We start from the raw sequence: 26,681 nt of genomic DNA on the forward strand, positions 1-26,681 counted from the left end.
CATCTATGTGTGGTCGCCTGGAGGCAAATCTTACTTGCCACAGGCAACTGCTTGTTTACATGCCTGGAGGTGATCAAGGGAAAGATCTCTATGAGGATAAAAATTTGAAAGGGATGTATTTTCCCCTCTTTGCGTAATTCCCATCCTATCTAATTATACGTAATGTATTTCTGGAAGTTTTCTCAGAAGAATGCACATGCTACATGAGATCTGTTACAAGAGTGTGAAATGCACAATAAGTTTAAATGGTTCGTTGTCATTTTAAGCAATCTAAATTAGACGTGAAGTGTAAATGCTTGCAATCAAAAAGAACAAAAGCTGTGAAGTGAAGCACTGACAATTATAGAGCACATATTCAGGAACACAAGGAGAACAGGCTTAGAAAAGCTCTTGGGGTGTGGCGGGGGGTTAAGAGAAAGCATTTAAATAATAGAGGGTTGACTTTTGTTTAAATCCCCCCCCCCCCACCCAACAATCCCACAATACTGTTCAAATATCACCAGAAGCTCTGCGCAGACAATAATTTCAGAAGAGTGAGGGAAGCATTCCCACATTACTGTTACTGACCCTGATTGTAGAGCCTTGGCAACTACACAACTGCAATGGACAGTGAGAATGCTACTGAAGGGAGTAAAGGATGGCTCATTCTGAATTATGACCTCTCTTCCCCCCACACCAGCAAATGGAGTGGTGAAATGACAATTTTAAAAAATAAAGTTAGAAATGGTCTGAGAAAGGTTTTTTCTTCCCATGCTGTATGTGGACACACACATTTGGTTTGCTGCGGACTGATCAAACGGGTTTTTCAGGGTTTTTTGGACAATAGACATTTCCACAGAGCTTGTTTCCAAGGTGAAAATGATGTGAGCAGTGATTTCTTTATTAATCAGGAATAAAACTATTAAGAAGGCTAGTCTTAGTAGACTAAAATGCAAAAGCCTCCTGGCTTTGTCAAATTTGTGTACATAAATCTTTGACTTATTTATTTTTTAAATGTGTGGCATGGAATGAGGAGTGCACTCTATTTTTTTTAAATGATGTAGTGGTTTGCATGTTAGAGACTAGTGTTTGAATCCCTGCTTAGCCATGGAAGCCCATTGAGTGACTTTGGTAAATCACACTATCTCAATCTTAGAGGAAGGCAGTGAAAAACCCACTCCAAAGATATTTTGCGAAGAAACTCCTGATAGGGTTGCCTTAGGTTCCTTTTACACTGCCATATAAAATCCAGATTATCTGCTTTGAACTGAATTATATAAGTGTAGATTTATATAATCTAGTTCAAAGCCGATGATGTGGATTATCTGCTTTGATAATCTTGATTATATGGCAGTGTAGAAGGGGCCTTAGTGTCACCATTATTCTGAAATGTCTTGAAGGCACACAACGGCAATAATAAATAGTCAATATGTACTTGCTTACCACAAAAAAGTAAAACCAAATACCATGTGGGATGTGGGTGGAGCATGAGGCCATGTCCAAATAGAATTACTTCATTGACAACTTTTTCCATGGTCAGAAGTGGAAGTAAAACAATTCCCTCCCCCCCTCCTGCCACCCAACTCTACCTCTGGTGTATCTTCAAAGACCCTTCTGAAGGACTGGAAACTTACTTGGTCAGCAAACGAAGAAGGAGAAAGGATGTCCTTTCATGTATCCAGACAGTCCTACAGGTAGGTTCTGTAGGTTTGTATGTAAATCAGAAAAAGTGCATTTTAAAGTGTAACTCCGGCTATATGGCACCTATTCTGACTTGCATACAAATGCAACTTAACAAACCTACAGACCTATATATATTGTTGTTGTTTATTTGTTCAGTCACTTCCGACTCTTTGTGACCTCATGGACCAGCCCATGCAGGCAGGCAGGCAGGCAGACAGACAGACAGCTTTGGATAGCATAGGGAAGGGTTAACACCCCTGTGGTGTTTGTTTTGCTATCTGTCCCTTTGTTCAGAAGATTTCACCTTGGATTTTTAATGTTTTGGGTTTTCATGGAAACCAGGATTATTGAATAACAACAACAACAATAATAACAACAACAACAACTTTATTTACATCCAGCTACCGTCTCCCAAAGGGACTCGGGGCGGCTTACAAGACAGCACATCTTAGTGCTATAACACATAAAATACAAGTCAAATACATCAACATTAGTAACAACACAATATCAAAACATAAATAACACTTACAAAAGTAAAACCCAAGTCAATTTAAATAAGATATTCAATAAAAATACAGTGATAGCAATTAAAATGGACAATACTAAATTCTAATTGACATAGAGTGCCAGAGTCTTATTTATTTGGGCAGCTGATTTTTTAGGCATTGTCGAGGGCATGTTTAAAAAGTCATGTTTTCAGCTCCTTGCGAAAATATTGCGGAGTAGGGGGGCTTGTCTAATTTCTCTGGGGAGGGCATTCCAAAGCCAGGGGGCTACCACCGAGAAGGCCCTCTCCCTCATCCCCACCAACCACGCTTGAGACGGAAGTGAGACCGAGTGGATAACTTTCTGTGATAACTTCCAGGAGTTGATTTCCCTTCCTAGGAGTAGATTTCTTCTCACTTCCTGTAGTATCACCCCCGTCTGTAACTAGGAGTCATATTTAAGTTGGATGTTCATAATTTGGGGTCTGCCTGTAGTAGTTCACTGCTAACACAATGTCAGATTGAGCCGTGAGTGTGTTGCAGTCAAATATAACTCATCAGTTCTACTTGCACAAGGATTAACCTGGATGGTCATTGACTAAGTAAAACACTATGATAACCAAATGGAGCTTCTGAATCCTCCCCCCCCCCCACACACATACACATACACACCACACACACATTTGCATTCTGCGTAATGGCCATAAAATATTAATGTTCCTTGCAGCTTGTTTTTCTACAACTCCATGCAACATCTGCCCACCAGATCCGTATATCCCGCATGGAGACAGTGCTGGCACACAGATAGTGCATGTGGTTGGGGAGATACATGTGGTAAGGAACTTTAAAATGTTCTGCCCATGATGTATAGTGCTGTCAAGATACATTCTTTGGTGGCTTCCACATGAAGGATATACTGTTTAGATCCACTCTTACTTACATATCGTTTAGCAAATTTTAACCCTGGTTGCTTTAAATTTCATGGTTTGAAATACTCACAGAACCTATTCACATGCAACTATATAAGAGTAAATTGCCAAAAATAGAGTTTTATGTTGCTGTGTCGGTATGAGTGAATTAACCTCATAGATAAGAAGAATTCCATAGAATTTTCCCACCCAAATGTTAGTTGGGTAGGAATGGTTTGTTGAATATTATAATTTTATCCGTTTGGAGTACTGCTACCAATCTAGCTATATCTCTATGGTTTCAAGCAGGAGTAGCAGGGAAACAAAATCCCTAAAGCCTAGACCTTGGGACACCCACACCTCTGTGTATATATACGTGTGTAAATTACATTATAAAATAAATGATGATATCTCAACTGTCCATAGTGTAATTCAAAATAATTCAAGGTAAAATGTGGGAATATGACCTGCCAGGATTCCTTTACCTAGGGATACTTCTGGCCTCTCTGCCAGCATCCCAGGAGCGGGCAATATTGCTTCCCCAGCTCTGCGTATGGCCAATGTTTCCTCCAGACCCGCAGCAGCAGCCACACTGGACAATGGGACGCTTAGTGTATCACATCCCCAGCTCTCCACCCGGCTCTGGTATGTCCAGACCTTCCCTCTTCTCTGATCCTCTTGTCGGATTAAAAGTAGATTCCTAAAGCATTGACACCTTTTTCTGGGGAAAATGAAGATTGGTTTTATATACATGCATTTATTATGCAGTGTACACATGCGGTTTCTAAGCTCTTGTTTCAAGTTTCAAGAAGAGGAGAAACTCAGCAGAGCCTTCCCTCACTAGCCAGAGGAATAAGAGAGGAAAGATAGAGGAGTCTTTTTATGTGCTTGCAACATACCTGGTCATATGGTATGGTTGCTCAGATAGTTGTTAACTATTTCAAAGTCAACTTCAACTTATGGTGATCCTATGAATTAGAGACCTCCAAATTATCTTATCACCAACTGCCCTGCTTCAGTTTTGTAGTTTTAGGGACACATCTTCTTTTATTGAGTCTATCCACCTGTACATAACTATAATGCGTAACTGAGCAAATGGGAAATGTATTAGAGGCAGCATGTATAGGGTAGAGCAGGCATGATGATGATGATGATGATGATGATGATGATACTGGGGCCGGGCTGTGGCGCAGCCCCAGTATAAATCACTATTGACCAAGAGATTATGAGTTTGAAGCCTGGGCCGAATTAAGTGCCGACCATAAATAGCCTCAGCTTGTTGTTTACTTAAGCAACCCGAAAGACAGTTGCATCTGTCAAGTAGGAAATTTAGGGACCGCTTGTGCAGGGAGACTAATTTAACTAATTTGCACCACCATAAAAATGTCCAGCAGTGTGTGTGCCAGAAGATGAGGAAGTAATCCATCAAGGACTCGACGTCACAGTGGATGATGAAGCAGCAGCTCCCCCTGTGGCTGGAATTGAGCATACCCCCAAGAAGTCAGCAGCTGGAGATATTAAATTGCCTCTGTGTCTCTGTCTCTATGTTCATATGGCATTGAATGTTTGCCATGTATGTGTACATTGTGATTCGCCCGGAGTCCCCTTCGGGGTGAGAAGGGTGGAATATACATACTGTAAATAAATAAATACTGTACATAATAATAATAATAATAATAATAATAATAATAATAATAATAATAATAATAATAATACACTTTATTTATATTCTCCACTTCTCCCCTAGGGGACTCAGAGTGGATTACAGCATTTACATACATAGGCAAAATTCAATGCCTTTACAATCACATGAGACACACAAACACAAACAAAGGCAAGGCTTCTCCTTTCATTTCCGGCTTCTGGAGGTGGTGCTCATCTCTGGCTCTGGGAGGTACTTTTTCTTCATTTTCAAGCCAAGGAGTCTCCATTGTCACCTCCTGGTCTTGTGGCTGGTGAGATTGCTTTGGAACATCTCTGTCTTTCCCCCCAAAGCAGTACCTATTTATCTACTTACATTTGCATGTTTTCAAACTGCTAGGTTGGCAGGAACTGGGCTGACAGGAGCTCAACCGGTCTCAACAGATTCTAACTGCCAACCTTCAGGTCAGCAGTACAGCCAACCTTCAGGTCAGGAGTTCAATAGCACAAGGGTTTAACTCATTGCACCACTGCGGCCCTCTGGGCAACAGCTGGTAGGCTGTTAGGAATTGTGGGAGCTGAAGTCCAAAACCCCTGGAGGGCCAAAGTTTGCCCATGGCTGGGGTTAGAGGCATGTGGAAAATTCCTTCTGACTAATATCTTATTGTTCTAACAGCAAATGTGTGAAGGGTGTTAAAGAAAATGCTTGGTTGGGAAGAATTTTCCTGTACCTGTCATCTCTCCATCCTCCTTAGCTCCTTTGGTTTTTTCACATGCCACTGCTTTTAACCTCCTCAGCCATTGTGTCTTTTAGCAATTTAACAACTGGTTCAGGCAAACCAGTGCAAATCAGGTGAATGACACCACTGTCTATAAGGCCTGGTGCTAAATTTAGAGAGGGCCCCTTGATCATGTATTTTGCCCAAAGCCCAGTGCCAGCTCTCAACAGGCCTGCTTTCATGCAGCTACTGCCCAAGGTTTCCTTCTGTATTTTCTGCCCACTGTTCTTCTGTCCATTCAGCAATAGGTCATGTCAGCTCTGACAGTTCCTCTCCTGCGTTTGCACTTTCCCTTTCTCTGGTGCGGCAGCTTCTGCATTATACCATAAAAAGGCAAGGAGAGACACATTCCATATTGCTCTTGAAAGAGAATGTAGGCCATCAGTATGTAATAACTGGAGCTGGAACTTTGCCAGAGCACTTGGATTAACTACCTACATGTAGAAAATATGGCCTGGGGTCTTTAATTAACTGAAGTAATTATCATATCTCCTTTACATCTTATCCAGCAGATGGCATCTCTGGAAAGTCAACTTTCCTTATTTTTACTCCCATACTAGGGGCACTAAAATTGCAGGCAAGAATCCATTGAGTTACCATCAACAGCTTTTACAACACCGAAATGATACATTTAGAAGCTGTCAAGTGTTTTCACAGTAGCTCTTAATAAGATTTTATGGGCAGGATCCATTGGTAGACCTCTGCTGACAGAATTATTCTCTCCACCGTAGCCCCCGCCCCTGTGTGCCTCCAAAAGCCAGCTCTTGAGGGATAAAACACACCCCAAAGCTAGTTTTTAATAGGGAGAGAGAGGGAAAGGGGGAGAAAACTCCAAAATTTCTGCTAGCTGTGTAGATTGGGTTAGCAATGCATTAACAACCCCTCAAGGGTTGTTAATAAATATTAACCGTGTTGTTTCTAGGAATCTTGGTGTCTTCCTTTCTCCAAAGAAATAAAATGATTGTTTTCCAAATATCACCATTCAGCAGTTTTACAGTTATTTTCAGATACAGGTGGAAAGGAGAACAATTTCCTCTTGGAAAAGTAATGAACCAGATGTGTGGTGCTGTAGTCCAATTTTCTCATTCTCACCTTTGCGAAACTGTAGTCAATGTTTTAGAACATATCATATTGGCTCAGAGGGTTACCAGGTGTAATAGAGGACAGGGCTGCAACTTTTACAAGTGTGTAAAAGTGAGAATTTCAACCAGAGCAAGGAAATGTCTTCTGTCATGCAATAATTAAAGCTGAAAAGTCCACCTAGCCATCAGATTTGGCCCTGATATATGGTCATAATTATTAACAACTGTTTCCAGCCATTTTTTTGATAGAGTTACAAGCTGGGTCGATGCAGGTAACACTGGATGTTGCATACCTGGATTTCAATAAGGCCTTTGACAGGGTCCAATGGCCTTCTGGCAAACAAACTAGTCAAATGTGGGCTTGGCAAAACTACGGTTAGGTGGATCTTTAATTGGCTAAGTGAACGAACCCAAAGGGTGCTCGCTAATGCGTCTCTTCATCTTAGAAAGAAGTGACGAGTGGCGTGCCGTCCTGGGCCCGGTTCTATTCAACATCTTTATTACTTAGATGAAGGGTTAGAAGCCATGTATAAATATGTGAGGGGAAGTCATGGGGAGCATAGTACAAGCTTGTTTTGTGCTGCTCTGGAGACTAGGATGCAGAACAATAGCTTCAAACAACAGGAAAGGAGATTCCACCTGAATATTAGAAATAATTTTCTAACTGTGAGAGCTGTTCAGCAATGGAACTCTCTGCCTCAGAGTGTGGTGAAGGCTCCTTCTTTGGAGACTTTTAAGCAGAGGCTGAATGGCCATCTGTCGGGGGTGCTTTGAATGCGGTTTTCCTGTTTCTTGGCAGGGGGTTGGACTGGATGGCCCATGAGGTCTCTTCCAACTCTATGATTCTGTGATTAATTATTGCCAATGATAAAGCAAGAGATACAGACATTGAAAAAAGAATACATGCTAAAAGAGTCTCAACATACTACGGGGAAAAGTATACCCAGTTCTTTTGTCACCTTTCAGAGATGCTTTCAGGATATTTCAATATGTACCCTAAAGAAGGCACGAAAATAAAATGGGCTAAACCATGTTGAACTAACAGTGGAATAAAACAAATATACTTCTCCATGTGTTTCTCTTTATAGGGTACCAAGAATACTGTACCAAAAAGAAATATATTAAACTAGACACGATCCAAATGCTTCTGAGGGCAGTATTTTTCCAGGTATCCTGCTCATTACTGCAAGTCCAAAGTCTATTTCATTGGGAGGGTTACCCTTGCTCTATTCTTCCAGCCCTAATTTGTTAGAGGGACCATTAACCTAAAGTGGAGCTGACAACCAGCACAGCAATGTTACTGCAGTTATGAAATTATGATTATTTTCATCTGTGAACCATGATGTGCCAGAAATGTGGGAGCCCCCAAATTGTTTAGGCTGAGTACTTGCACACTTCAAAATGCAAGGAATGATATTTGATATTCTGTGTTATCTTCTATAGTGCTTTCCATTTATTTACCCATGAAAGGCCTATTTTTATTTTTCATAAATCACTAAGATGTAGGTGAAAAGGGATTCCTTATCAAAGGAAGCTGGGGGGACAGCATCTCCACAGATGAAAGGATAAATTCAGGACACTATAAATAGACTGGAATGCTGGGCCAAAACTAACAAATGGAATTCAGTATTCATAGTGGTAAAGTCTTGCACTTAGGTATGCCAAAAATCATAGGCACAATTATAGGCTGTGGGGAATCTAAAGGATTTAAATGTTTTAATGGATCATAAGCTGAATATGCGCCAGCCAGCCAGTAATGATGTCAATATGAGAAAGCTAATGATGTCTAAGGGTGCATCTACACTGTAGAACAGTGGTTCCCAACCTTTTTTTGACCAGGGACCACTTTGACCAGGGACCACTCTCCAATATTAGTACCAAAAGGATTACTAATCCATTTTTGGTCAACTTTAGATTCAGTTTGGTTATTTGGGGTGCTGATTCAGAAAATTGCATCGGACAGATCACATTAGCTTTAATTTCTGATATAGAACATATGCCATCCAATAGTTGCCATCTGCTCGCCCACAGAAAACCGTATTTAATAATCTAGAGCTCATGTTGTCTATTCAATGCAATTTTCTGAATCAGCGCCCCAAATAAACCCAGGAGCAGGCCTAAAAACGAAGACATCAAGGCACTCCTGCTTCCAGGCGCTACATGGGATGGCTCCAGTCAGGGGGAGGGAGGAGGAGAAGCAGCAGTCAGGAGGCTTATTGTTGGGCCTTTTGTGGGTAGTCAGCCTCTCCCCTCCCGTTGTCTTGGCACTATAAGAGGGTTTCGCGAGACCAGTCGCTCTTGTTGCAACAGTGTAGCAATAGTGAGGCTGCGGACCATATTTTTGTTAATGGGGGCCACTGGTGGTCCACAGACCACAGGATGGGAACCACTGCTGTAGAATTAATGTAGTGTAACACCATTTTAATGCTATGGCTCAATGTATGGGACTCGTGGGAGTTGCGGTTTTAGAAGGACTTTAGCCTTTTCTGCAATAGTGCTATCGCCCCACCAAGTTACAAATCCCAGGATTCTGTAGCAAAATCATGTCAAACTGCATTAATTCTACAGTGTAGATCTATCTATGAACAAAAGCATCACAACTAGATAATAATTGTCTTCTCCTTTGTATTTGTTAGGTCATATTTGAAATACTGTGTCTAATTCAGGGCACCACATTTGCAGAATGATATTGACAAATTAGAATATGTCCACAGAGAAGTGAGGAAACGAAGTTGTGCTAGGAATGATTTAAGCAGTTGAGTATGTTTCCCCTGGGGAACAGAAAATAGGGAGGAGATGTGTTTCAAACCTTCAAATACCTTTAGGGCTATCAGATTAAAAATGGAGCATAGTTCTCTGTTGCCCCAAGAGTTGGAATAGAACCAATGGCTAGAAATGGCAGGAAAACAGATTTTAGCTGAACAGGATAAGAAACTTCTTAACTTTGAGAGCTATTCAGTGGTGGAATAGCTGGTGGTGTGTTCTCCTTTGCAGGGTATATTGAAGCAGAGTGTGGACAACCATTTGTAAGAGATGCTGTTTCTGCATCCTTTTGTGGCAGAGCCCCACAATGCATTTAGCTTTCCATATGTTCGTCCCAGCACCCTAAGAGAACTGGGCTTTACATAGCTTTTGACAACGCCACACAACAAAATCATCTGAGAAAAGGCAGCAACTATACAATACAAAGATGACACCCCCATTATAAGGGTTCTAATTTTTTGAAAGGAAGTAAACGGTTTATTAATCAATCTAACTTATAATCTATTATCCGCCATTCAATGAAGCTCTTATGCCATTATATTAGGTTTTCTTTTTTCCTTGCTTTACCTCAACAGTTAGCTTCATTTGTATTCCCTTTTTTCCAAGTGGATCAGCAGACATGAGGCGATTGCTGCAGCCCCTCACTCTGCATAGAATTACGCCCCACTCCAGAAATCCTAACCATAGTCACTTTTAAAAGCTGTTTTATAAAAAAAACTATTTTGAATAAGCACCGCTTTCTGTTCTCACATTCAATGTTTTTTGGTAGGTGAGCAGTAAGCCTAAATTTCATTTCTTTAAAATAAATGCATTGCAGGCATTCAAAAGATCTCTTGCTTGAGACATCTGGAGCTATTTGCTCTGCAGGCAACTTTCTTTAATGCGGTTCTCTCTGCGTGCATTATACTAGATTATGTAGGTTGGCTCAATGGCTCTGTTTTGGGGTGTGGGTGGGGGCAGGCAAAAGCATATTTAGTCTATTCCACATATATAGTTCCTTCAAAGAAATACTTCTCATATCTCCATTCAGATAAATGCACGAGTAAGCATTATAGCTTAATCTTGTACTACATAAGTTTGGGTTTTAATAATAACAAGGACTCCAGGATGGTTTTAGGTTGGTGGGGGTGGGTGGAAGTCAACATTGGTAGCGAGATCATGATTAATGTTGATTCCTTGTAGATATGTTCTTGGAAAACAATAACATGCCAATATGTTGCAATAAAACTGTCACCGTCTTCATCATCCATCTGAAAATGGTAGGGCAGCCATGAAGAAGCTAGAGAAGACCCTGAGGTGTAAGGATATATCACTGAATATTAAAGATTGCCAATGCTATTACAGTTCCAATTTCTATGCATAGTTATAGAAAGAGAATCAAGTCATTTGAAATGTGGTGCCTGGAGAAGAGTTTTGTGGATACCGTGACTGCTTAAAAGACAAATCAATGGGTCCTAGAGTAAATTAAGCTTAAAGTCTTCCTGGAAGCCAAGATTACTAATGACTGTTGCACTCTAGCCTGGAGTGCAACAACACCACACAGGTGTTGTACCCAACACCACACAGGAGTCCAATAGTACTAAACAGTTTATTGAGAGAAGCAAATATAAAAAGCCCAAAAGGCAAAAGGTAATATAAAAAGCAATGTCCAAAAAGCAATAGGAAAAAGACATTCAAAAGTCAATAGCCCAAACAGCACAGTTCTGTTCAAAAGTGACAAGATACATGAACAAAGCTGGAATCAAAGCATAGCCATAAATCCATAACCAGGAATACAGGAACTTCTTTCAAAACATGAATCCAAGAACATGAGTACAAGACTCTCCCAAAGATCTTAGACATAGACAGAGCCGGCCCTAGGTATTTTTCAAGTGTAGGCGAACAGAATCCCCCCCCCTCGCCCAAACCAATCACTGAAAACAATGATAATACAATGTGTTGTCGAAGGTTTTCATGGCCGGAATCACTGGATTGTTGTGTATTTTTCGGGCTATATGGCTATGTTCCAGAAGTATTCTCTCCTGACGTTTCGCCCACATCTATGGCAGGCATCCTCAGAGGTTGTGAAGTATATGGGAAAACTAGGAAAGGAAGGTTTATATATCTGTGGAAGGTCTAGGGTGGGAGAAGAACTCTTGTCAGTTGGAGGCCAGTGTGAATGTTGTAATTAATCACCTTAATTAGCATTGAATAGTTTCGTCTCCTGGCTTCTTCTTGCCTGGGGAATCCTTTGTTCAGAGTCGTTAGCTGCCCTTGATAGATTCATGTCTGGAAATCCTCTGTTTTTAGTATTGTTCCTTATTTACTGTTCTGATTTTAAATAGTGGTAGCCAGATTTTGTTCATGTTCATGGTTTCCTCCTTTCTGTTGAAATTGTCCACATGCTTGTGGATTTCAATAGCTTCTCTATGTAGTCTGACATGATAGTTGTGAGAGTGGTCGAGCATTTGTGTTCTCAAATAATATACTGCATCCAGGTTGGTTCATCAAATGCTCTGCTATGGCTGACTTCTCTGGTTGAGTTTGTCTGCAGTGCTTTTCATGTTCCTTGATTCTTGTCTGGGCAATGCTGCATTTGGTGGTCCCTATGTAGACTTGTCCACAGCTGCATAGTATACGGTAAGACTCCTGCAGAGGTGAGAGGATCCCTCTTGTCCTTGGCTTAACGTAGCATTTGTTGGATTTTCTTAGTAAGTCTGTAGATAGTTTGTAGGTTGTGTTTCTCCAGCAGCTTGCCTATGCGGTCAGTGGTTCACTTGATGTATGGTAAGAACACTTTTCCTCTGGGTGGATCTTTGTCTTTACTCTCATGGCTTGTTCTTCTCGTTACAGCTCTTCTGATGTCTGTGGCCTGTCTACAGACCTACTAAGAAAATCCAACAAATGCTACGTTCAGCCAAGGACAAGAGGGATCTTCTCAGCTCTGCTCTCAGCTCTGCTCTCCGTATACCATGCAGCTGTGGACAAGTCTACATAGGGACCACCAAACGCAGCGCCCTGCAATTGAAGGGAGATGTTGACAAGCTAGAATGTGTCCAGAGAAGGGTGACTAAAATGATCGAAGTCTGGAGAACAAGCCCTACGAAGAGTGGCTTAAAGAGCTGGGCATGTTTAGCCTGCAGAAGAGAAGGCTGAGAGCAGACATGATGGTCATGTACAAATATGTGAGGGGAAGTCATAGGAAGGAGGGAGCAAGCTTGTTTTCTGCTGCCCTGGAGACTAGGATGCGGAACAACGGCTTCAAATTACAGGAAAGGAGATTCCACCTGAACATCAGGAAGAACTTCCTCACTGTGAGAGCTGTTCAGCAGTGGAACTCTCTGGCCCCGGAGTGTGGTGGAGGCTCCTTCTTTGGAGGCTTTTAAGTAGAGGCTGGATGGCGGGTTCTTTGAATGCGATTTCCTGCTTCTTGGCAGGGGGTTGGACTGGATGCCCCCTGAGATCTCTTCCAACTCTATTATTCTGATTCTAAGTCACTTCTGGTGTGAGAGAATTGGCTGTCTAAAGCAGAGCCGGCCCTAGGTATTTTTCAAGTGTAGGCGAACAGAATTTTGGTGCCCCCCCCCCCCAAACCAATCACTGAAAAATAAAAGCATTGGATAAGCGAAAATGTTGGATAATAAGGAGGGATTAAGGAAAAGCCTATTAAACATCAAATTACATTAAGATTTTACAAATTAAGTACCAAAACATCATGTTTTACAACAAATCAACAGAAAAAGGAGTCTCGACTGCGCCCCCGTATGTTTTGCGCCCCAAGCAACCGCTTAATTCGCCTCATTGTTGGACTGGCTCTGGTCTAAAGAGATGTTGCCCAAGGTACGCCCGGATGTGTTATCATCCTGGTGGGAAGCTTCTCTCATGTCCCTGCAAGCTAGAGCTGGCAGCTGAGAGCACACCCCACCTCGCGGATTCAAACCAGCAACCTTCGGGTCAGCAGTTCAGCCGGCACAAAGGTTTAATCCAGGGGTCCCCAAAGTAAGGCCCTCCAAGGTCCTTTACTTGGCCACTGTCCTAAACTTCGGACTTAGGGTTGACCTAAGTCTGAAACATAAGGAGCCCCAGTGGCGAAGTGTGTTAAAGCACTGAGCTGCTGAACTTGCAGACTGAAAGGTCCCAGGTTCAAAAAACCCCGGGAGCGGCGTGAGCAGCCACTGTTAGCTCCAGCTTCTGCCATCCTAGCAGCTCGAAAACATGCCAATGTGAGTAGATCAATAGGTACCGCTCTGGCGGGAAGGTAACTGCGCTCCATGCAGTCATGCCGGCCACATGACCTTGGAGGTGTCTATGGACAACGCCGGCTCTTCGGCTTAGAAATGGAGATGAGCACCAACCCTCAGAGTCAGACATGACTGGACTTAATGTCAGGGGAAACCTTTACCTTAACCTTACTGGGAAAGTCAAAATTCTATTACCTAAGTCTGAAACAACTTGAAGGCACACAACAACAACAATCCCAATTTTGGACTATTTCATCATAGTCCGGCCCCCCAACAGTCTGACGGACCATGAACCGGCCCGCCACTTAAAAAGTTTGAGGACCCCTAGTTTAATCCACCTGTGCACTGCGGAAGACACATTGATGTGTTGTGACATACACTTTGGGAGGCTCTGGTCTACGATTGCATCTCCAACGAGGCATCAGCATAAATAATAAAAAAGCAACACATTCACAACATCTGGCCTTCAGAAACAGCCCTGCTTTACAGATCCCAGCCTGAAACTCTTCCCCATCCAGCCTTAGCTCAAGACTGGATGGGGAAGTCCCCTTGCAGTCCCTCCTCATCTGTTTCCTATCAGGGCGGGATGAAAGGATTGCCAGCCAGCTATTAGAAACAACAATGGGTTCCTTGAGGAGAGGGACCTGAAGCCCTTCTCGGTGTGGCAGAGAGAAGGAAGGGGAAGAGAGAAGGGCGGGAGGGTCTTGAACTGAAAGCCTTCCTCTCTCACAGTGACAGGAACAAAAAAACAACCCTCTGCTAGTTTGGCTCAGCCGAGGCAGCTGCAGCAGAGGCCAGAAGGGCTGCTGAGCTGATCATATTCCTCACCCTCAGGGCATCTCGAAGAATACATATATATGTGGAGATAGAGATAGGCAGAGGCACACACATTGCTCTCCATATTAACCAGGGGGCCATGGATGTGCAGGAACAGGATTGACTGGTTTCCCAGGCGCTGAAGGAAACAAGAGAGGAGGAGGAGGCGACCTTCTGCTCCTTTTTTACCCCCACGAAGGAAAGCAGCCACCGCGGAGGGCACTGAGGGCACTGAGCCTTGGAGAGGAGGCTTCTTCCCGAGGGAGGGAAGCGCCGCCACGGTAAGGAAGAAGGGGAACCAGGCGGGGAAAGCGGCCAAAGCGAAGGCTGGCACAGCGGCAGAAAGGGAATGGATGAAACCAAGCGAGAGGGACTCACCGAAAGGCAGAAGAGAGGCAGGAGTGGCTCTCGTTTGGGAAGGCGGGGAAAAGGAAGCGGGAAAACAAGGACGAGAGGGTGGAAGAAGGCGGGAAACGGCGAGAGGCGGCTCATATGTGGATGATACAAAAGCCACTGCGGTTTGTGTGTCACTCCCATATGGGCCTCAAAGTGGTCTGCGGGACTTAATTCGCGCGCTTTTGTGTCTCACCTTGCACCCAGCATCGAACTGCATTAAATTATCAGTGTAGAGGACTCTGGAGAGGGACTGACCAAAGGGGGGAAGACACACGAGTGTCCTTTTAGGATGTGAGATGGTGGGGAACAGATAGATTGGGTTGCTGTGCATATTCCAGGCTGTATGGCCATGCCCCAGAAGCATTCTCTCCTGACGTTTCGCCCACATCTATGGCAAGCATCCTCAGAGGTTGTTGTCGAAGGCTTTCATGGCCGGAATCACTGGGTTGCTGTGAGTCCGGGCTGTACGGCTATGCTCCAGAAGCATTCTCTCCTGACGTTTCGCCCACATCTATGGCAGGCATCCTCAGAGGTTGTTGTCGAAGGCTTTCATGGCCGGAATCACTGGGTTGCTGTGAGTCCGGGCTGTACGGCTATGCTGCAGAATGCATTCTCCCCTGACGTTTCGCCCACATCTATGGCAGGCATCCTCAGAGGTTGCGAGGACTGTTGTCGAAGGCTTTCATGGCCGGAATCATTGGTTGCTGTGAGTTTTCCGGGCTGTATGACCATGCTCCAGAATGCATTCTCTCCTGGCGTTTCGCCCACATCTGTGGTAGGCATCCTCAGAGGTTGGGAGGTATATTGTAAAAATTAAGCAACGAAGGTTTATATATCTGTGGGATAATGTCCAGGGTGGGAGAAGTAACTCTTGTCTGCTTGAGGCAAGCGTGAATGTTGCAATTGGCCACCTTGATTAGCATTGAATAGCCTTGCAGCTTCAAAGCTTGGCAGCTTCCTGCCTGGGGGAATCCTTGGTTAGGAGGTGATTAGCTGGCCCCAATTATTTATTGTTTGGAATTCGCCTGTTTTTTGAGTGCTACTCTTTGTTTACTGTCCAAATTTTAGAGGTTTTTAAAATAAGGGTAGCCAAATTTTGCCCATTTTTATGGTTTCCTCCTTTTTGTTGAAATTGTCCACATGCTTGTGTTTTTCTATGGCTTCTCTGTGTAGTACGACATAGTCTGACATGGTGGTTGTTAGCATGGTCCAGCATTTCCCAAAAAAAGCAAGTGTGAATGTTGCACTTGGCCGGCTTGATTAGCATTGAATAGCCTAGCAGCCTCTAAGCCTGGCTGCTTCCTGCCTGGGGGAATCCTTAAAAAAATCCTCTAAAATCAGGACAGTGGATAAAGAACAACACTCAGAGGACAGGGAAATTCCAAACAGAAAACAATCATGGCCAGCTAACACCTCCCAAGAAAGGATTCCCCCAGGCAGCAAACAGCCAGGTGTTGATGCTGCAAGGCTATTCATTACTAATCAAGGTGGCCAATTGAAACATTCACACCTGCCTTCAACAGACAAGAGTTCTTTCTCCCACCCTGGGCATTATTCCACAGATATATAAACCTCACTTGCCTAATTTCCAACAGACCTCACAACCTCTGAGGATGCCTGCCATAGATGTGGGCAAAATGTCAGGAGACAATGCTTCTGGAACATGGCCATACAGCCTGGAAAACTCACAGCAACCCAGTAAAGGTGATTGGACCACTTTGAGGCTCATATTGGGATGACACACGAGCTCGTATGGGGATGACACAGAAGCATTTTCTCCGTACGTTTTGCCCACATCTATGGCAGGCACCCTCAGAGGTTGTGAGGTTTGTTAGAAACTAGGCAAGTGGGGTTTATATATGTGGAATAATGTCCAGGGTGGGAGAAAGAACTCATGTCTGTTGAGAGGCAAGTGTGAATGTTGCAATTGGCCAGCTTGATTAGCACTGAATAGCCTTTCAGTTTCAAAGCCTGGCTGCTTTTGCGTATCACTGTGGTTTGTGTGTCACTCCCTTAACGGGTCTCAAAGTGGTCTGTAGGATTTTTTTGCTCGCTTTTGTGGCCCTGTAGTCTCTCATCTTGAAGCTAGCTTTGAACTGCATTAAATAATCAGTGTAGAGGACTCTTGAGAGGGACTGACCAAAGGGATGAAGACACACAAGTGTCCTTTTAGGAGTAGAAGGATGTGAGATGGCAGGAAAAGAGATGGTGGGAAAAATATATTAAAGGGCGAGGCAGTGGGTCAGTCTGTTGGTGTGTGTTTTTGTGCGGTAAGCCTCTACTTTGGGAGAGAGGTAAGGTGATGGGTCGGTTGGTTGGTGTGTGTGTATTTATTTTAGTATGGTGAGTCATCTTAAGAGAGAGAAGACAAAGAGAGGCAGGCGTAGCTTCTTCCCCAGCCTCTGTTGTGGTTGGGATGGAAGAAGAGAAAACCGCGGGAAAACCAGCCCCTCCAGTTTTCCTCTCTTCTTTCTCCCTCTCCTCTCCATCACTTCTCAGTTTTGCGCTCTCACTCAGTGCCAAGCTCTCTCCCATTAAGGAGCAGCATCTCTGGACAATTTTCTTTCTCTCCCCCCTTTTTCAGGAGGTTATAAATAACCAGGCCACTTTAGTTTTTAATTACGACGCGCCTCTCCACCAGCCAGCCCTTCTTCCTTCCCTCCCTTTCTCTCTCAATCCTTCTCTTGGCAGTTCTTCATGCTCTGGGCGAGTACAATATGTAGTTCCCCCCTTGAGCAGGGAAAAGAGCTGCCTCTGAGGCCCCTCCTATACTGCCATATCCAGATTATCAAAACAAATAATCCACATTATGTTTGGAACTATTGGAAATAACTGCACCCAATCTCTGGGCACATAACCTTTTGGAAGAAGGCTGGAATCACAGGGTTTGGCTGGAATCATGGCTGGAATCACAGGGTTTGTTGTGTGTTTTCCGGGCTGTATGGCCATGTTCCAGAAGCTTGTGGAACATGGCCATACAGCCCCGAAAACATACAACAAACCCTGTGATTCCAGCCATGAAAGCCTTCAACAACACTTTTAGAAATAAATTGAAATCATAACCTTATTGAAAAGGAAAAATATGTCATCCGTTTGGCAAATGTGAATCTCCATGAACATGTGGAGACCACCTTCTGAAAACCACTAGTCAATAAAAGCATGACCATGTTTGAAGTCAACCCTTTGAACAAGTGATATCCACAAGCATTCATGTAATGGCACACAGGTAACTCAGCTGTTAAACTAAAGAACCATGTCTGTGAACTGCAAAGGACCAAGACATGGCACTACAAAAATTTATTTATTTATTTATTTTATTTATTTACAGTATTTATATTCCGCCCTTCTCACCCCGAAGGGGACTCAGGGCGGATTAAAATGAACACATATATGGCAAACATTCAATGCCAACAGACAAACAACATGTATAGACAGACATAGAGGCATTTAACATTTTTTTCCAGCTTCACGATTCCGGCCACAGGGGGAGCTGTTGCTTCACTGTCCACTAGTGGCTGTACTTCCTCATTCCTTTCCTCGTGTTTTGCTGGCAGTTTTTATGATGTTGTAAATTAGTTAAATTAGCCTCCCGCATAAAGGGTACCTAAATTTCCTTACTTGACAGCTGCAACTGTCTTTCGGGGCTGCATAGGTCAACAGCAAGCTGGGCTATTTAATGGTCGGGGGCTTAACCCGACCCGGGCTTCGAACTCATGACCTCTCAGTCAGTAGTGATTTATTACAGCTGGTTACTAGCCAGCTGCGCCACAGCCCAGCAGATGATGGCTGTTTCTTTGAAGCTGCAGTTTGCCCAAAAGATATACACTCCCTTGAAACATCTTAGTTTAAAATATGCACTCAGAGATAAAAAAAAAAACAAAGTCTTTGAAAAATAACATCTCTTATTTACTCACAGACATCTTGTATTAATTCACCATACAGGCACATTTCTTATTAAAGTTTAGTTATAGATAGGATGTAGTTCTTTGTTGAATACGAGGGCAAGCTTTTGGGGCTAGATTACAGATTTTGACACGGCTCTATGTTTACTATTTAACATACCATATATACTTGTACATAAGTCAAAAAGATTGGGAAAGGAGTACGGCGGGGCTGTATATTCTCACCCTACCTTTTCAACTTGTACGCAGAACACATCATGCGACGTGCGGGGCTTTATAAATCCAAGGCTGGAGTTAAAATTGCTGGAAGAAATATTAACAACCTTAGATATGCAGATGATACCACTTCTATGGCTGAAAGCAAGAAAGAGCTGGCAAGCCTTATCACCAAGGTGAAAGAAGAAAGCTGGGTTGCAGTTAAACGTCAAGAAAACCAAGATCATGGCAACCAGACTGATTGATAACTTGCAAATAGAAGGAGAAAACGTGGAGGCAGTGACAGACTTTATATTTCTAGGTGCGAAGATCACTGCAGATGCAGACTGCAGCCAGGAAATCAGAAGATGTTTACTTCTTGGGAGGAGAGCAATGGCCAATCTCAATAAAATAGTGAAGAGACATCACACTGGCAATGAAGGTCCGCATCGTTAAAGCAGTAGTATTCCCTGTAGTAACCTATGGTTGCGAGAGCTGGACCATAAGAAAGGCTGAACGAAGGAAGATAGACGCTTTTGAACTGTGGTGTTGGAGGAAAATTCTGAGAGTGCCTTGGTCCGCAAGAAGATCTAACCAGTCCATACTCCGGGAAATAATGCCTGAGGCAAAAGGTGAAGTACTTTGGCCACATAATGGGAAGACAGGAAATCTTGGAGAAGATAATGATGCTGGGGGAAATGGAGGGAAAGAGGAAGAGGGGTCAACCAAGGGCAAGATGGATGGATGTTATCCTTGAAGTGACTGGCTTGATCTTGAAGGAGTTGGAGGTGGCGACAGCTGACAGGGAGCTCTGGCGTGGGCTGGTCCATGAGGTCATGAAGAGTCAGAAGTGACTGAACAAATAAACAACAAAAAAACTCATGTTTACTTGTGGATAAGTGGTCCCAGGCTTTTTGGGGTTGATTTTTTTTACTAAAAAATCTAGACTTATACATGAGGCAAATGTGTTTTATCAATTTCTCCCCCTCCCTTGCAAAAATCTGTGCATAGACACATACGTCATCCTTTTCTTGTGATGCCGTGTATGCAGACTCATGTATAGTCAAAACTCCATGATTCCCTTGAAGTTTTCCCTTCGCCAGGAGTGTAGTGTAACTGCATGCTATCAAGAAAAGGTGGGCAGAATAAATAGTCTTTGGAAAGAGTGGGAAATGGTTACCAGTTCTTGTCTGATAAAAATCTGTAGACAGAATGCATGCAGTGGGTATGTGTATGTTTTATACCTCTCTCTCAACCTCTGTCTCTTTCTCTCGCACACCCACACAGTGTTGGGGAGATATTTGAGATTACAGTGGGCCCTTGGTATCTGCTGGGGTTTTGTTCCAGGATCCCCATGGATACCAGAATCTATGCGTACAGTCTAAAAATGATGGGACGCGGTTATCAGTCTCGTCCAATAAAAATCTGTAGAAAGAATGCACACAGTGGTGAAACGTATGTCTTACGCCTTTCTCTCAGTCTCTCAGTCTCTCATACAAATAGTGTTGGGGAGATATTTGAGATTATAGTGGGCCCTTGGTATCTGCTGAGGTTTGGTTCCAGGATCTCTTGTGGATACCAAAATCTGTTGATAAACAGCCTTTGGAAATTATAGGAAATTATTACATATGCCTTCTCTCTCTGTCTCTCTGTCTCTCTCTCACGCACACACACACATACACACACAGTGTTGGGGAGATACCCCATATATACTCGAGTATAATCCGACTCGAATATAAGCCGAGGCACCTAATTTTACCACAAAAACTGGGAAAACCTATTGACTTAAGTATAAGATGAGTGTAGGAAATGCATCAGCTACTGGTAAATTTCAAAAATAAAAATAGATACCGATAAAATTACATTAATCGAGGGATCAGTAGGTTAAATGTTTTTGAATATTTGCATAAAACTAATTTAAGGTAGGACTGTTCAACTCTGATTACCTATATACTCGAGTATAAGCTGACCCGAATATAAACCGGCCAGCACCCTCACTCGGGTATACGCTGAGGGGGGCTTTTTCAGCCCTTAAAAGGGCAGAAAAACCCATCTTATACTTGAGTATGTATGGTAGTTGAGATTACAATGGGCCCTCGGTATCATCTGGGGGTTGTTTCCAGGACTTCAGTGGATACCCAAATCTATGGATGTTCATGCCCCATTATGGTGTAGTAAAATAATATCCATTATATCAAATGGCAAAATCAAGGTTTACTTTTTGGACTTTTTATTAGAATATTTTCGAGTCATGGACAGTGGAATCTGTGGATGCAAAATCCATAGATAATAAGGGCCGGCTGTTTCAATTCTAAGTTGAATTTGTAAAAATAAGTATGTTAATACCCGAAGACTTTGGCATAAGCATATTTAGTATACTTGGTCTGTACTTTGCTGCATGGCTACCACATCTATCCCTGAATGTGGTCCCTTGGTCTGTATATGCTTCCTGAATCTTTCCCAGTTTTGTCAAATGCAGGCACACAAACAGTAAAACAGGTAAACAGGCATACAAAAAGAGAAAGGAAATTCAAAACCACATCTCTCCTTAATTCACCTCACAATGAGGTATCCAGTGGTGTGTGTGTTCCTTTAGTCCTCCTTCACTGTCCTTCTTTCAGTCTTAGCCAATTTATTGAGGTGTTTATCAGTAGTATTTTGCTGCAGTGCCTCAGCTCATGAAGATAAATGATTTCTATTTCCCCTGCTTGCCATGATGACTCAATCATTGAAAATGTCCAACTTTGAGCTAAAAATGGTATCTTAAGGAAACCCCCCTGAGGCAGAAGGTGGGATTTAGAAGGGAGAAAAAACATTAAACAGTTGCTCCTATTTTAATTTTAATTTGAAACATCTTATTTTGAATTAAGAAGGGTTAGTGAGCTGCTGTACAGTTTTGCAAAGACTGGATTCAATTTTGAAAGCCTGTTGCCAATATTTGTGCGTCATTTCCTTGGAATCCTACCTTTCGTGTTTATTTCCCTTAGAAGGAGTCTTGTAAAAGTATAATAATAGCGCTTAAACTTCATGGAAAAGTAACACGGGATACAGTGAAGACAACTTGCATTTTGCTTCAAAACACTTATTTGGGTTTGTTTGCATTATTCAGTGGATGGCAGAGAAGGCAGCAATATAATTAACCCATAAAACATCCAATTTATTGTTCCAGTAGCATTTGTGTATTTCTTCATTTTGGTGCAAAGTCAGTTGGAAAGGCAACCTTAATTGGTACTTCTGTTTAAAAGAATAATTAAATAATCAAGAGAACAATCTTGTGATTTTAGAGGTTTTTTGTTGAGATGATTGATTTGCTGTGTCAACCCACTCTGAGCTTTGACCTAATTTCTTTCTCTTAAGATTTATACTGTACCAATACACTCAGCAATATATATTAATTACAGGCATGTGGAAGCAAAACAATTCAATACTGTACAATAGCAGTATTCTCTCCTCCATGGCGCTCAATTGTTCCACATGTTAGGTTATCTTAGGACTGATCCTACATAATGTTCTGTGCTTATAGCTTGTTTTCTTATGTTACTTCCTGCTTTTATTATGATTATATTACGATGGCCTATAGAAAAATGCAAAAAAATTGTTGTACATAATGATAGACTTTTTAAAATAGCTACATCACCAGAGTACCTCTACATGAAAACGTTAATGTGAATCTCATTTTGGATCTTACTTTGAGAGAAAGGCAGGATATAAATTAGATAAATGAATGTGGAGACAAATAATCTTTGAAACTTTTCCGGAATTGGCTCTACAGATAGAATAGTATGTGGTCTATGTGCATGAATCTAAGAAGCTTCCTTTTAAAATACATGCGGAATGTTTCTTTACCTGTGTAACACGTGAAAGTACTCAACAAATTGCTATCAAGTCATCTATAACGTGGATTCAGAAAATTACATCAGAAGCAGCTTTCTACATACTAAACAATATCAGTATTGTTATTGGCTTAGAGAGTGACTCAGGCAATTATCACTTAAGGGCAGGATGGCTAAGTGTTTTAGAGAAATATGAAAATTTTACCGTTCTCCAGTTGGCTTTTATATCATACTAGCTTGGGAACCCGGCGGTGCCCGGTGCCCGGGTTATTTGAAAGATGCATGGTTTGTTTTGGGGTGTTATTTTTAAAAAGCCAGTCTTTCCTGCTGTTTTTATGAATGCTCCCATTAGAAAATGCATAAGGATATGAGTGAACTGCAATTCCCAATATCATGGGTCAATCACACCAAACCCCACCTGTATGCAAAGTTGGTGATGTTGGGTCTATGTGCCAAGTTTAGCCCAGGTTTGACTTCGGCTGCATTCAGTGCGCTCTGGATAAGGGTGAACTACAACTCCCATATTCTAAGGTCAACTCTATTTGAACTCTGCCTGTATGTACAGTTCGCCATGTTGGGTCTATATGCCAAGTGGTCCAGATTCATCATTGGTGGAGTTCAGAGGGCTCACGGAATACAGGTGACCTATAACTCCCAGAGCTCAAGATCAATCACCCCCCAAAGTACACCACTATTCCCAGATGGCCATGTTGAATTTGTGTGCCGAGTTTGGTCCATATCTGTCATAAGATGGGTTCAGTGTTCTCTGAATATGGGTGAATGTCAAGGCCAATCACCCTCAATCCCCAACAGTATGGAAACTTGGTCATGTTGGGCCTGCGTGCCAAGTTAGTTCCAGGTTCATCATTGGTGGGGTTCAGACTGCTCTTAGATTTCTGGTGAACTATACATCCCAGTCCCTACAACTATAAATCATGGTGAATTCTCCACACAAACCTCTCTAGTATGTTCAGTTGCTGATCAATTCCTCTGTTGTGTGCCATAGAAAAGAATAGGAAAGAGTTAAGGGAGAGGCAGTGGGCGGGGTCATGCAAATTCCACACCAATGGAGAAAGAAAGGAACACTGGGATGTGGCACTCACTGTAACCTGCTATGTCAGTGGAGGGAGGGCTTTTGGTGTCTCGTCAGCACTGGGAGTTGTAGCTGTTTGTGGAGGTGGGAGTCTGTAAGTGGACACATCCGCCACATACACACATATACATTTTCACTTTTGTGTGTATAGATGACAGAATTCATAGAATGAATTTAACGGACCCAGGTATTTTGATGCTAATGAAGTCTTTATTCTCTTAAATCTTCATGTGTATTAATTCAATTTCCAGAGTCCAAACTAGTATAAAGACATGCTTTTTCTATAATTCTTCAGTGGTGACCATATTAGTTTGGAAAAGTAGAATGGACAAGAAGATATTCTGTTTGTCTGTGTCCTGACATAAAAACATTTGATATGATTGTTGATGTTGTACCTTTTTCCTAATGGCAGGTTCTAAGAAGGCTGAATGGGAGCAGTGCCAAATAGAACAGCCCATTGCTTAATTATCACTTAATTAACCCCCAACATTTAAAAAAGAAAGTGCAGGAAATCAAGCTATTTAAAACAGCTGTTTCTAGGGATCTCAGAAGAGTGGTAATGAGATCCTGAGGCCATACTCTGGAAAACAAGAAGCATAAAATGCAGCTTTGAAAAAAGTCGCTCAGAATAATTTGTTCTTTTAGCTCAGTGAACAAAATGGACAAGAAGTGGCTTGAAGGCAATTATGCTATGGGATGAGAACAGTAGATGCGTATATTTTACACTTTTATTTTATTTTGGTTCTTCTAAAAAAACTTCTATCATTTTATTTCAGAATCCAAGGCAGCTTACAACATAAGAATAGAAACAGCCAAAACCAAATCATAATAGATTTTTAAAAAAAGAAATCAAGAAATCCTATTGAAAACTGCATTAATATAAAACATTTTTGAAAAGATTTAAAATATAACAAGCTAAAAGTATAGGAAAGAGCAGTGAAATGATTTAAGTGTTCAACTGTGACTCTAGAACACTAAGGACAAATTACCTACTCAAATATGGAGACCTACTGTGTGATTTTGAGCAAACCACATTTTCGGCCTCAGAGGAAGGCAATGGAAAATTCTCTGAAAAATCTTGCCAAGAAACACTCCTGTTAGTTCATCTTAGAATTGCCATATGTCACACTTAAAGATACACAATAACAACAAAAGTACAGCACTCATCCATCAGCCAGCTATTGTTGGCCTATCAAAATGAAATTTTCAAACATGCAGAAGAAGTTGGAGTTGGGACCAACTTAGCAGCCCTTGGGAGGAATTCCATAGATTAGAGGACCCACTTACAGAGCCATAGACAGGAAAATTCTAGTAGTAATATAATCATTTGCCTTTTTCAAATATCACATTTTTTTTACCTATTTTGGAACTAAAATCTGAGATCTACAGATGTATAGGTAATAAAAATATTCAGACAAAAATGTGCTAAATGAAAAAGAGTTATCTCCTTTATTAGAATGTTAACGTTGTAAATTGAAAATAGTAACATGAGTAAGAAATGTATTGCATAAAAAAAGAAATAAATACACTGTCCAAATAAAGAAATATGATGTTAAGTACTTTTCCCCGGAACTGCCTACAAGCTTATTTGTTGTTTCCATGTGCCTTCAAGTCATTTCTGATTTATAATGACGCTCAAGCAATCTTATCATGGTTTTCTGGGGTTGAGGGAATGTGACGCACCAAAAGTCACCTGTGGGCCTCCATGGCCGAACAGGAGAATTGAACCCTGATCTGGAGTTGTAGTTCAATTCTTAAACCATTACACCATGCTGGTTTATTTATTTATTTATTTACAGTATTTATATTCCGCCCTTCTCACCCCGAAGGGGACTCAGGGCGGATTACAATGAACACATATATGGCAAACATTCAATGCCAATAGACAAACAACATTCAGTTTTAGACAGACACAGAGGCATTTTTTTAAACATCTTCCAGCTTCACGATTTCCGGCCACAGGGGGAGTTGTTGCTTCACCGTCCATTGGTGGCTGTTCTTCCTCTTCTTTTCCTCGTGAGCAGTTTTATGGTGTTGTAGATTAGTTAAATTAGCCTCCCGCATAAAGCGTCCCTAAATTTCCCTAATTGACAGATTCAACTGTCTTTCGGGGCTGCTAGGTCAACAGCAAGCCGGGGCTATTTTTTTTTTTTTAATGGTCGGAGGCTTAACTTGACCCGGGCTTCGAACTCATGACCTCTCAGTCATTAGTGATTTATAGCAGCTGGTTACTAGCTAGCTGCGCCACAGCCCGGCCCCAGTTCTCTATAAGCTTATTCCACTCACTAATTTCATACACATTTTTCTTGTAATGGGTCATTTCTTTATTATTACTAACTTAGAAAAGTTAATTTGTCATAAGAGCAATCCAAAAACATGTTTGTCTTTTTAAGAAGACGGTAGTACTCAGTTGATACACTGAGATCTGGTTTGATGATCTTATAAGTGAACGTTCTAACCTAATCTAACCCTCATGTTGTTTTTGGAGGAGAATACATATGTAATTCAGGTATCTACATTTCCAGTATAGTAATTAACAGTAATGAATTGAGTAATAATTATGTTGCCGTGACATCAGCAGCAACATGGGAGAACTACGGTGTAACATATCTTTTACAAATATCTACTAATGAATTATATTCATTTGCTGTTACTGTCTTCTTCAGCTGTATTTTTGGGGTGACTTTAGCATTGGAAAAATATTTCTTTTCTTTGATGAATTTATCCATCTTCAGGTAACAGGAAAATCACCAAATAGCTCTCTTACCTTATTTTCTTTGGACTACCAACCTTCTTGACTGAAGTTCTAGATTGAGGATGCATCTACACTGTAGAATTAATGCAGTTTGGCACCACTTTAACTGTCTTGGATCAATGCTATGGAATCATGGGAACTGTAATTTTAC

General features: G+C 41.9%; 1 protein-coding gene and 1 long non-coding RNA gene across 4 annotated transcripts in view; one reads left to right on the forward strand and one right to left on the reverse strand.

The window, feature by feature from the left end:
• LOC107982308 (uncharacterized) overlaps positions 1-15,608 on the reverse strand; it is a 32,668-nt gene extending 17,060 nt beyond the window's left edge. For 2 of the 3 annotated variants that reach the window (XR_010003313.1, XR_010003315.1), the window contains exon 1: positions 1,614-14,093. This is a non-coding gene — a long non-coding RNA (uncharacterized LOC107982308). Of the gene's footprint in view, positions 1-1,613; positions 14,094-14,734 lie in introns of those variants that run through there. The other variant, XR_010003317.1, reaches the window with a different exon arrangement.
• Positions 14,397-26,681, forward strand: part of sertad4 (SERTA domain containing 4) — a 51,013-nt gene continuing 38,728 nt past the window's right edge. The window contains exon 1 of the mRNA XM_008125803.3: positions 14,397-14,637. The gene's annotated coding sequence lies outside the window, so the exon portion shown is untranslated. The remainder of the gene's footprint in view (positions 14,638-26,681) is intronic.

This window comes from Anolis carolinensis, chromosome 1 (genome assembly GCF_035594765.1).
Source record: "Anolis carolinensis isolate JA03-04 chromosome 1, rAnoCar3.1.pri, whole genome shotgun sequence".
Classification (NCBI taxonomy): Eukaryota; Metazoa; Chordata; class Lepidosauria; order Squamata; family Dactyloidae; genus Anolis; species Anolis carolinensis.